General features: G+C 38.9%; 1 long non-coding RNA gene across 1 annotated transcript; it reads right to left on the bottom strand.

Annotated features, from left to right (window-relative positions):
* Positions 1-625: 625 nt before the first annotated feature.
* On the bottom strand, positions 626-11,892 carry LOC113362267. The gene is made up of 3 exons (XR_003365662.1): positions 11,866-11,892; positions 11,375-11,377; positions 626-710 (listed from the first exon to the last, which is right to left on the bottom strand). It is a non-coding gene; the product is annotated as an uncharacterized LOC113362267 (long non-coding RNA).
* Positions 11,893-12,132: the final 240 nt, after the last annotated feature.

Raw genomic sequence — 12,132 nt, 5'->3', positions numbered from 1 at the left:
GATCATTGTGTTGTTATTCAATCTAAACAACCTATAACATTTGAGAATAACATACACTACCAAAGACTCTAAGATGCCTTACTGATGGTTTTCTTCCACCCCATGCTTCAATTGGAGTTTTATCCCATACGGCTTTTGTTGGACACCTATTCATCAAGTAGACGGCAGTGTTAATGGCTTCGGCCCAAAACACTTTAGGCATACCCTTCTCATGAAGCATGGACTTCTCCATCTCCATCACGGTTTGGTTCTTTCTCTTGGAAACACCATTTTGTTGAGGAGTATAACTCACGATTAGTTGCCTTTCCAAGCTTTCATCTTCAATAAAATTTATCAAACTCTTTGTTGTTGTACTCTTTGCCTCTATCACTTTTCAAAACTTTGATTTAGTGACCACTTTGCTTTTCAACAAGGCTCTTGAACTTCTTGAAGATGCTAAAAACTTCGGATTTTTGTCTCATGCGGTACAACAAGGTCGTACGACTAAAATCATCAATGAATAAGATAAAGTATCTATTACCTCCATGAGTCGGTGTTTTCATTGGTCCACACACATCGGTATGTACCAAACCAAGAATTTCTTTTGCTCTCCATGCTACGCCTTTTGGGAATGGTTGGCGATGTTGTTTACCAAGTGCACAACCTTCACATACTCCATCCTTGTGGTTGATATGTTGTGGAAGTCCTTGCACCATGTTCTTGTTGGAAAGCTGATGTGTTTTTCAATTGAGTTGTAGTAAAAAGGTTCGTTGAGACTTGTGAAGGAAGATTTTTTTAGACTTAATTTTTATAAATAAAAATATAGCAAACTCAAATAAAGTGATATCAAGATATTAGGAATAACCAAGACACTAGAATCCACTATTACACATGAATGAATGATGTCAAATATTTCATAACTCTAATTAGTCTTTTAATTCTTTATTTCTTAAATCACAAATAATCAAACATATTCTCAAAAATTAATTGTATCCCCTAAGCATAGATTATCTAAACAAAGCATAACCTATCTAATTGAATCACAATTAATGAAGAAAATTATGTAAACAATAAAAAAAATTCTGCAAAAGCAGTGATTGAGTGAATTATAATTAAATATTAGAGACATTGAAATAGTTACCCATTATTCATGTGTGAATAGCTTCATCCATTGCCTTGGTTACGCGAGAAATTATCCTCTCATCATGTTGTTGGAAAGACGCTCAAAAATCATTATTATTGCTCAAAGGGTGTTTACAAATGATGAAAATTGAGAAATAATTCAAAACTGGGTTTGTAACAATTATATTTGTTACAAACCAAAAAAAACGATACAGAGGATGTGTCACTATTACTGTTGCTCTAAGACCCACGACTCTGTGTCGCAAACGCTGTAGCAAATAAGTCTGCCTCTGATGTACGACCCTCGGCTGTGAGTCGTTGTCACTGTTGGAAAACGACTGTCCTGGTGAGTCTGTTCTTCGTTTTCTTCAGCTATGCAGCAGCAGAAAAGAATTTTCCTGCAACTTGATTTTTCGACTCTGTGATGCTCTGTGATCTCCCAAACTCTTCGTGTGTCCACTCTACTGACCCTCAACGACTTATATAGCTTTACTTCCCCCAAATCTCCCATCATAACTGCATATAATCTTCCATTACTCGGAATTGAAGAAAAATATTCTCGGGAATATTTTCTTCCCATATTTAACTCCACACGCTGTTTTCTCGTGACATAAGACTCCCAACACGTCGAGTCATCATCCAGAAGTTGTATAACGCGGATCAGGCACATGAAAACCTCTCGATCACATACTTATATCTCTGAATGGACTAACTATAACCCGTGGCACTCTGTTTCCTTCCAGGCGGGAATCCAGCCAAACTCAGTCGAATCAAAGACCCGTACGATGCATGTTAGGCTCAGTCAAGTCTTCCCAATGAATATCATCCATTGAATCTCCTTCTAGCACGCTAAAAAATCCAACCCTAATTCTGCCTGCGTCTGAATTATTTTCCCGCCAAATTTGAAATTCAAAATGTAGATGATGACCTCCCCCTAACAGAGACGAGGGTGCGAATAGCAGTTGGCCAACTGAGGTGCCCCTTAGTAATTGAGGTACCCCTTAACCAAAATGAGAGTCCGCATAACACATGTCCTCCGGGGGGTGCTCCGCATAATTTTTCGAGCCGAATTTTCCAATAATATTTATTTCCAAAAAATACCTATAAACACACAAAACACCATAATAAGGACGAAACCGAGTACTAACAATACGAAACATTGAGGACAAATTAGACACAAAAATGCGTCTATCAAATACCCCCAAACTTATTATTTGCTAGTCCTCGAGCAAAACTAATAAAAAAATAAAACCGAGTTAATCTCGGGAGGGTTTACCAGAGGTGTACCCACAAAACCATGACTTCTAATTGATCACAAGTATCCAAAGAGCTATGAGGACATACAAATTCTCAACCTATCTCCAAGTAACTAGAATGCCAGAGAAATTAAAGGTGTCAGCTCTAAAGCTGACTAAATAAAAGGGGAGACACATCCGTAACACTGCTAGATAAAGAGATATCCGCTACACAGCTAGATAAACATTGTAAGATGCGTCCGTTGATTTACAGCTGGATAAGATTAGGTGAGAGATAAATATGAGAGGGACATCTGTTACACAGCTGGACTAATTACGTGTGATGATTTAAACCAGTGCTAGAAAGATCTTGTGCCAGATTAAAAGCGGACTAACAAAGCAACCAAATGTATCTTTCTTCGACTCTCTCATATTGCTCAGTAGAAACAACGTCTTCTTCGGGCTTCAACTGTTGATGATAAACTATCGAACCTCATAGAACCTTGACAATTAACTCTTCTCTTCGATTTCTTGCTTGACTTAAAAATTTCTACTTCCCTATGGCCTTATTGAAAAAACTAATTATAGAACAAAAAGAACGTAGTGATTTTTTTTTTTTTTTGGAAAATTACAAGACAAAAATTTACATGGCCATGAGAGAAGGACTTTAAAACTTGGATCTTCGCAACTTGTGATGTCTTGGTATCATGAATTCCAACAACTTATATCTTGTAACTAAGTCTTCAACTTTGATTTTTGAATTATTCTTTTCGATTGTTGCTTCTAAACCTTAAACGTCTTCAACTTTCTTCATAGATTTTGATGTCTCTTCGCTTGTTGATGATGATAAGTTTCTACTGAGAGAGAGTCGTAATCCAGTAATTAAGACTACATTGTGAGGTTGCTTTGTTTTTCTGGCATTTCCTGACCTACTTTCATTTCCATCATGGATGGTTAGGTCCATCACGGTTACCCTCTAAAAGGAACAAGTTCTCTCCTAAATTTCAAGGATCTCAATGTCTTTTTCTCTAATGTCTCAATAGGTTGTTATCCCTAGCATTCCAATTTCTATCTTTTCAGTGAGAAACAGTATGTAAACTTAGCTAACCGGATACCATGTGACGCTAGAAGTTTCAAAAGTGCAACTAAAAAGTTCTTCCCCACCCCCAAACTTAAATCTAACATTGTCCTCAATGTTTCTAATGAAAGAGCAGTACCAAAAGTAAAATAACACGAGGAGAAGTTGGAAAGATAGTACTTGGGTGAAGAAAATCAAAAACTAATATACAACATGCAACTGCCTCGATGGTCAATCAAGGGTAAACAGGGTCCTCCAGAGGGACCTCTTCAACATCACCTGTAGGAAAGGTTTCTAAAAAGGGTTTCAATCTATGACCGTTAACCTTCGAAGAACTACTACCATCCGGTGTCTCAATTTCAATAGCTCCATGAGGAAAGACAGTGCGAACAATAAAAGGACCCGTCCACCAAGAACGTAACTTCCCAGGGAAAAGATGCAAGCGGGTATCATACAGAAGAACTTTTTGACCTGGAGAAAATGACTTCCGTAAAATATTTCTATCATGCACAAGTTTCATTTTGTTCTTATACTCCTTCGCACTATCGTAAGAATCTATACGAATCTCGTCCAACTCATTGAGCTGGAGTTTCCTATGGGCTCCTGCCTTGTCAAGTGAAAAATTTAGCTGCTTAACAGCCCAATAAGCTCTATGTTCTAACTCAACAGGTAAATGGCATGCCTTTCCATACACAAGTCGATAAGGCGACATTCCAATGGGGGTCTTAAACGCAGTAAGGTAAGACCATAAGGCATCAGTAAGCCTAGACGACCAGTCTTTCCGATTAGGATTAACTGTTTTCTCTAATATACGTTTTATCTCCCTATTGGAAACCTCAACCTGACCACTAGTCTGTGGATGATATGGGGTAGCTACCTTATGTGTAATACCATATTTCTTCATCAAAAGCTTAAAAGGTCCATTACAAAAGTGCGACCCTCCATCACTAATTATAGCTCGCGATGTACCAAAACGTGTAAGTATATTGTTTTTCAAGAACTCAATCACAACCCTATGGTCATTGGTTTTACACGCAACCGCCTCAATCCACTTAGAGACATAGTCTATGGCGACAAGGATGTATAGGTTACCAAAAGAATTAGGAAACGAACCCATAAAGTCAATACCCCACACATCAAAGACCTCAACAATTAGGATCGAGTTCAAAGGCATCATGTTCCTACGAGAAATGGTTCCTAATTTCTGGCAACGTTCACAAGTAACACAGTAACTATGGGAGTCTTTAAACAATGAAGGCCAATAGAATCCACACTGCAATATCTTAGCAACAGTCTTTTTAGCACTAAAGTGACCCCCACAAGCATGATCATGACAAAAGGAAATAATACTGGACTGGTCACTCTCAGGTATACATCTCCTAATAATCTGGTCTGGACAATACTTAAACAAATAAGGATCATCCCAAAAGAAGTGCTTAACCTCGGCTAAAAACCTAGAACGATCTTGTTTACCCCAATGTTGGGGCATTCGACCAGTAACAAGATAATTCACTATATTCGCATACCAAGGTGCTTGGGTAACAAAGAAAAGTTTTTCATCAGGAAAACTATCCCTTATAGGAAGGGAATCATCAGGGGAATCAACAACTAGCCTAGATAAGTGGTCTGCTACTATATTTTCGGCACCCTTTTTGTCTCTAATGTCTGGAGAGAACTCTTGAAACAAAAGGATCCACCTAATCAATCTACGTTTTGTATCCTTCTTAGACAAAAGATATTTCAAAGCAGCATGATCAGTATATATTACGATCTTAGAACCTAAGAGATAGGGTCTAAACTTGTCTAAGGCGAACAGAATGGCTAACAGTTCCTTCTCGGTAGTGGTATAGTTCAACTGGGCATCATTCAGAGTTTTGCTAGCATAGTAAATCACATGAAGTAATTTGTTTTCTCGCTGACCTAGCACAACACCAATAGCATAATCCGAAGCATCACACATGATCTCAAAGGGTAAGTTCCAGTTGGGTGCCTGGACTATGGGGGAGATAGTGAGTAAAGTCTTAAGCTTCTCAAAAGCCTCTAAACAAGCATCATCAAAGACAAACTTAACATCTTTTGCAAGCAAATTGCAAAGAGGTCTAGAAATCAAGCTAAAATCCTTATTGAATCGACGATAAAAACCTGCATGCCCTAAGAATGACCTAATCTCTTATGGTTTTTGGGACCTGTAAAGTCTTGATAAGGTCAACTTTGGCTTTATCTACCTTTATACCCTTAGAAGATACGATATTCCCTAAAACAATTCCTGATCGAACCATGAAATGACATTTCTCCCAATTAAGCACTAGATTCTTTTCCTTACACCTAGTCAACACTAATGACAAATGATGCAAGCACTCATAGAAAGACGAACCAAACACTGAAAAATCATCCATAAAGACCTCTAAAAACTTTTCTACCATATCGGAAAATATGCTCATCATGCAACGCTGAAAAGTCGCAGGGGCATTACATAGCCCGAAAGGCATGCGTCTATACGCAAAGGTACCAAAGGGACAGGTAAAAGTAGTTTTTTCTTGGTCTTCTGGGGCAATAACGATCTGATTGTAGCCTGAGTAGCCATCTAGAGAACAGTAATGACTATGTCCAGCTAATCTCTCTAGCATTTGGTCGATAAAGGGAAGGGGAAAGTGGTCCTTCCTAGCGACCTTGTTCAATTTCCTATAGTCAATACAAACACGCCAACCCGTGGTCACTCGGGTCGGGATTAACTCATTATTATCATTCTGGACTACAGTAATACCGGATTTCTTGGGAACAACCTGAACGGGGCTGACCCACTTACTGTCTGAAATGGGGTAGATAATGCCTGCATCTAACAGCTTAAGAACCTCGGTTCGAACTACTTCTTTCATATTAGGGTTTAGTCTTCGTTGCATCTCCCTAGATGGTTTGGTATCTTCCTCTAAATAGATTTGATGCATACAAACAGTAGGACTTATACCCTTAATGTCAGCTATGGTCCACCCTAAAGCTTCTTTGCTGTTTTGAAGGACGGTCACTAGCCTACTTTCCTGATCACTATCCAAGTCGGAAGCAACACTCACAGGTAAAGTCTCAGACGGGCCTAAAAACACATACTTCAGGGGTATCTGGCAATGGTTTTAGGTCCAACTTAGGAGGCTCTTCTAACGAAGGAACTAGGGTAGACTTAGAAACTGGTAGTGGTTCGAACTTAGGTTTCCATCCGTTACTAGTGTCTAACAAATGGGTTGAATTTAACAAAGCATTCACCTCATTAATCACATTATCATCATCGAAATCAATCCCAAAGTGAGCTAGGCATTTCTCTAACGGATCTTCTAACAAAGTATTTGGTAATGACTCCTCGACTAATGTTCCTATCATGTTTACCTCTTCTATGCTCGAGTCATCTAGTTCAGAGGGTAGCTTACTAATATGAAAGATGTTCAGCTCAATAGTCATATTACCAAAAGACAAATTCATAATACCAGTTCGACAATCAATGATCGCATTGGATGTTGCTAAAAATGGGCGACCTAAAATCACTGGTATCTGGTTCTCTGGGTCAGGGACAGGTTGGGTATCTAGGATAACAAAATCCACTGGATAAATAAACTTGTCGACCTCAATAAGAACATCCTCGATCACACCACGAGGAATTTTAACGGACCTATCAGCTAACTGAAGTGTCATCTGGGTAGGTTTCATATCACCAAGTCCTAGCTTGAGGTACACATGGTATGGAAGTAAATTCACACTGGCTCCTAAGTCAACCAAATCTTTCTCAACACGGTATTTACCTATTGTGCAAGAAATGGTAGGGGACCCTGGGTCTTTATACTTAGGAGTAGTGGTATTCTGAATAATGGAACTCACTTGACTAGCTAGGAAGGCTTTCTTTTGGACACTAAGCTTACACTTTCGTGTACACAAGTCCTTAAGAAACTTGGCATAAGCGGAAATATGCTTAATCGCATCCAACAATGGTAGGTTGATAGTTACCTCCTTAGAAACCTCCAATATATCGGACTCCCTCTTAGTTGGAACTATCAGCTGGGGGAACGGGGCCCTGGGAACAAAGCCGGGCTCAACAGGACCCTCATTGGTGTCTTTAGAGACTCTATCAGTCTCCTCATTTTCTGGCTCAGAAGGGTGAACTACAACATGTTCACTTTCAGGCATGGTGACCTTATTGTCAACTTTCTTCCCACTCCTAAGGGTTGTAACAGAATTCACATGATTTTACGATTTCTCTCCTTTTGGATTAGGATCAGTATGACTAGGGAACCTTCCATCTTCTATCTCAGTGAGAAACTTAGCTATTTGGCTAACTTGAAGTTCTAATTTAGCAAGAGACTGGGAATTATTCTTAAAATTCTGCTTGGTTTCCTCTTGAAAACTAACCTGGCTCTTTATTAACATTTCCTGGCTTTGTGATAGCATATCCTGGCTATTTTTTAATATACTAAGAGATTCCTCTAAGCTAGTCATTTTATTCTCAGAAGGGTTCTGGAACTGGGCTTGACCTGAAGAGTTCTTAGCATAACCAAAACCTGGGGGAGGCTGAGAATTACTAGACTGACCTTGATTCTAGCCCTTATACCAAGAAAAATTAGGATGGTTTCTCCAACCAGGATTGTAGGTCTCTGAGTATGGGTCAAACTTCTGACGGTTCTCAAACCTAGCATTGTTATAGACAGCATGGGATTGCTCTTCACTGACCCGACCTTCCCAAAATGAGTTATCGGGCTCTATTCTATAACTAGAGACTTGAGAGGCTTTATTGGGTTCAACAAGAGACCTATGTTTAGGCTGATTTAATTCCAAATCTTCTAACCTTCTAGACAATGCAGCAAACTTAGCATCTGACCCGATGCTTGTATCTACTACATTGGTGCTACTTTTATTGACCAAGAGTCTTTTAGGGGGTTCAACACAAGACTCCCACTATTGGGATTTTTCAGCAATAGCTCCTAAGAAGGTAAAAGCATCATCAGCATTTTTACTGGTGAACTCACCAGCGCACATAGACTCGACCATGGCTTTGGTCGAATAGTCTAAACCATTATAAATAATCTCAACAAGTTTCATCTTATCAAATCCATGGTGAGGACACTGGGATAGGAGATCATTGAATCTCTCTAAAAACCTATAAAGAGACTCTCCCTCTTGTTGCACACTAACACTAATTTTCTGCCTAACAGCTGCAGTTTTATGCTTAGGGTAGAATTTCATATAGAAAGCAGCAACAAGTTCCTGCCATGTTTCAATGGACTCAGGTGGTAGGTTGTTCAGCCAGGTCTTGGCTTTATCTCTCAAGGAAAAGGGAAACATCTTAAGTTTCAAAACTTCATCGGTGAGGTCTTTTATTCTAACTGTCCCACAGATTTCCTCAAAGTCTCTAATATGAAAATAAGGGTTCTCATCATCTTTTCCTAAGAATATAGGGATCATCTGAAGAATACTAGGTTTTATCTCGAAATTAGCCGTATTGGCTGGCAATTTAATGCACGAAGCTCGGTTGGTCCTAGTTGGGAACATGTAATCTTTCAAAGTTTCCATCGGTGGCACAGCTGAAGTACTAGGGGTACCTTCCTCACGAAGAGACAGATTTTCAAAACTGAAGTTTCAAAAAACAGGGCTCTCAAAAGAAGAGTCTTCGAGCTCTCCTCCTTCACAAGAGGAACTACTAGGTTTATCACTAATCAAACGACCTAGAGTGTTTATTTTCCAAGCCCGCTCTCTGATAACCTCGGGCATACACTAGAAAAACAAAAGAAAAAGAAAAGTCCTAAAAGGAAGGGAAGTTCTATGCAAACACAAACAAGGCTGACTTCACCACAACAAACCTACTGATTTCTAGCAAACAAAAAGCATGATGGCTCCACTTAGATTGTTTCTAGACCAGCTTCTAATCCTTCGAAAGGGAATTCGTTGCAATTTAAGCAAACCCCTCTGGAATCAATCCGAGTCAAAGTAAGTTGAATAGAGGCAAGGGAAGCTGCGTGGAGCTTTGATACCCAAGGCCTCATCGCATTACAAGGCGGCGCAGTCACGCATTCAACTCACAGAAACCATCATGAACTTCAAGTATGCTTAAAAGAGTAACCAATATTTTTCGAACGACTTTCCTACTAAGCTCGTTACCGTATAGGTCTCGATCTTTTCCAAATTTTAAAGCTTAGGTTCGCGTTAAGTATCGTTTTCCTAAGGCGGGAAAGAAGAGAACGGTGATGAAATCCGAAACCTTATCTTGTATGGCCAGTCCTTACCCTTTACTAGGAAATTAAAGCAGCCGTTTTCAGTTCCTCGACATATATTCACACGAAGGAAGACAGTAACTCGCTGACAGGGGATTCGCGAGTGTTTCGACAAACTTACCTCCCGTTCCAGACGGGGGATGAACCGTTGTAGTCGACTCGGGCCACGACTCCTATGTCATGTACGAACCCGAGGGGCCGAGGTGATATCGTAATCACCGTCCTTCTCTGCAAACAGTTTAATATTTAAACTACCCTTCCGTAGGGTTTAAAAATAATGTCCCAAAGTTTACAGTCCAAAGTCCACAAAATAAAGTACAAGAGAAAAAAAAATTAAAAATGTCTCTCTTTTTTTTTGTCTCTTTTTTTATCAAATAAAAAAAATCTTCTTCTTATGCTCCTTTCGCTTTGCCTTTTAGTCCCAGTCTTTAAGTATTCACCAAAAGCTTTGGCAAAATTTTCTTTCGCTCCAAATTCAAAAATTTGTAAGGAAAAGACAAAAACCCAAAAACGTAAAAAAGAACAAATAAAATAAATAAAAACCGAAAAAAGAAAAAAAAAATCTAAAAAAAACTCTAGCCTAAAGACAAGCCCGCGTCGGCGGCGCCAAAAATTGATGTGTTTTTCAATTGAGTTGTAGTAAAAAGGTTCGTTGAGACTTGTGAAGGAAGATTTTTTTAGACTTAATTTTTATAAATAAAAATATAGCAAACTCAAATAAAGTGATATCAAGATATTGGGAATAACCAAGACACTAGAATCCACTATTACACATGAATGAATGATGTCAAATATTTCATAACTCTAATTAGCCTTTTAATCCTTTATTTCTTAATTCACAAATAATCAAACATATTCTCAAAAATTAATTGTATCCCCTAAGCATAGATTATCTAAACAAAGCATAACCTATCTAATTGAATCACAACTAATGAAGAAAATTATGTAAACAATAAAAAAAACTCTGCAAAAGCAGTGATTGAGTGAATTAAAATTAAATATTAGAGAAAATGAAATAGTTACCCATTATTCATGTGTGACTAGCTTCATCCATTGCCTTGGTTATGCGAGAATTTATCCTCTCATCAGTTGTTGGAAACACGCTCAAAAATCATTATTATTGCTTAAAGGGTGTTTACAAATGATGAAAATGGAGAAATAATTCAAAACTGGGTTCGTAACAATTATACTTGTTACAAACCAAAAAAAAAAATGATACAGAGGATGTGTCACTGTTATTGTTGCTCTAAGACCCACGACTCTGTGTCGCAAACGCTGTAGCAAATAAGTCTGCCTCTGATGTACGACCCTCGGCTGTGAGTCGTTGTCACTGTTGGAAAACGACTGTCCTGGTGAGTCTGTTCTTCGTGTTCTTCAGCTATGCAGCAGCAGAAAAGAATTTTCCTGCAACTTGATTTTTCGACTCTGTGATGCTCTGTAATCTCCCAAACTCTCCGTCTGTCCACTCTACTGACCCTCAACGACTTATATAGCTTCACTGCCCCCAAATCTCCCATCATAACTGCATATAATCTTCCATTACTCGGAATTGAAGAAAAATATTCTCGGGAATATTTTCTTCCCATATTTAACTCCACACGTTGTTTTCTCGTGACATAAGACTCCCAACACGTCGAGTCATCATCCAGAAGTTATATAACGCGGATCAGGCACATGAAAACCTCTCGATCACATACTTATAACTCGGAATGGACTAACTATAACCCGTGACACTCTGTTTCCTTCCACGCGGGAATCCAGCCAAACTCAGTCGAACCAAAGACCCGTACGATGCATGTTAGGCTCAGTCAAGTCTTCCCAATGAATATCAGCCATTGAATCTCCTTCTAGCACGCTAAAAAATCCAACCCTAATTCTGCCTGCGTCTGAATTATTTTCCCGCCAAATTTGAAATTCAAAATGTAGATGATGACCTCCCCCTAACAGAGACGGGGGTGCGAATAGCAGTTGGCCAACTGAGGTGCCCCTTAGTAATTGAGGTACCCCTTAACCAAAATGAGAGTCCGCATAACACATGTCCTTCGGGGGTGCTCCGCATAATTTTTCGAGCCGAATTTTCCAACAATATTTATTTCCAAAAAAAACCTATAAACACACAAAACACCATAATAAGGACGAAAACGAGTACTAACAATACGAAACATTGAGGACAAATTAGACACATAAATACGTCTATCAAAAGCACCTTGAGACTATTGAAATTCAGATGCCCAAGTATTTTATGCCATAACCATGTTTCATCAATGGTTTCTATTCTCAATGCAACATTTGTTTGCTTTTCAAACAAAATTGGAAAGCTTTTATTCTTCTCCATCTTGATACTCTTCATGACTTGTCTCTTGTTCTTGTGCTTCTTGTCATAAATGGTACAATATCCATCTTCAAAATGGACCGCGTACCCAAGATCCACAAGTTTCCCAACACCAAGCAAATTTTGGAACATATAACACAT

Source organism: Papaver somniferum, chromosome 3 (assembly GCF_003573695.1).
Source record: "Papaver somniferum cultivar HN1 chromosome 3, ASM357369v1, whole genome shotgun sequence".
In the NCBI taxonomy this organism is placed as follows: domain Eukaryota; kingdom Viridiplantae; phylum Streptophyta; class Magnoliopsida; order Ranunculales; family Papaveraceae; genus Papaver; species Papaver somniferum.
Note: the sequence above shows the minus strand (reverse complement) of the source record. Positions and strands in the feature narration are given on the sequence as shown.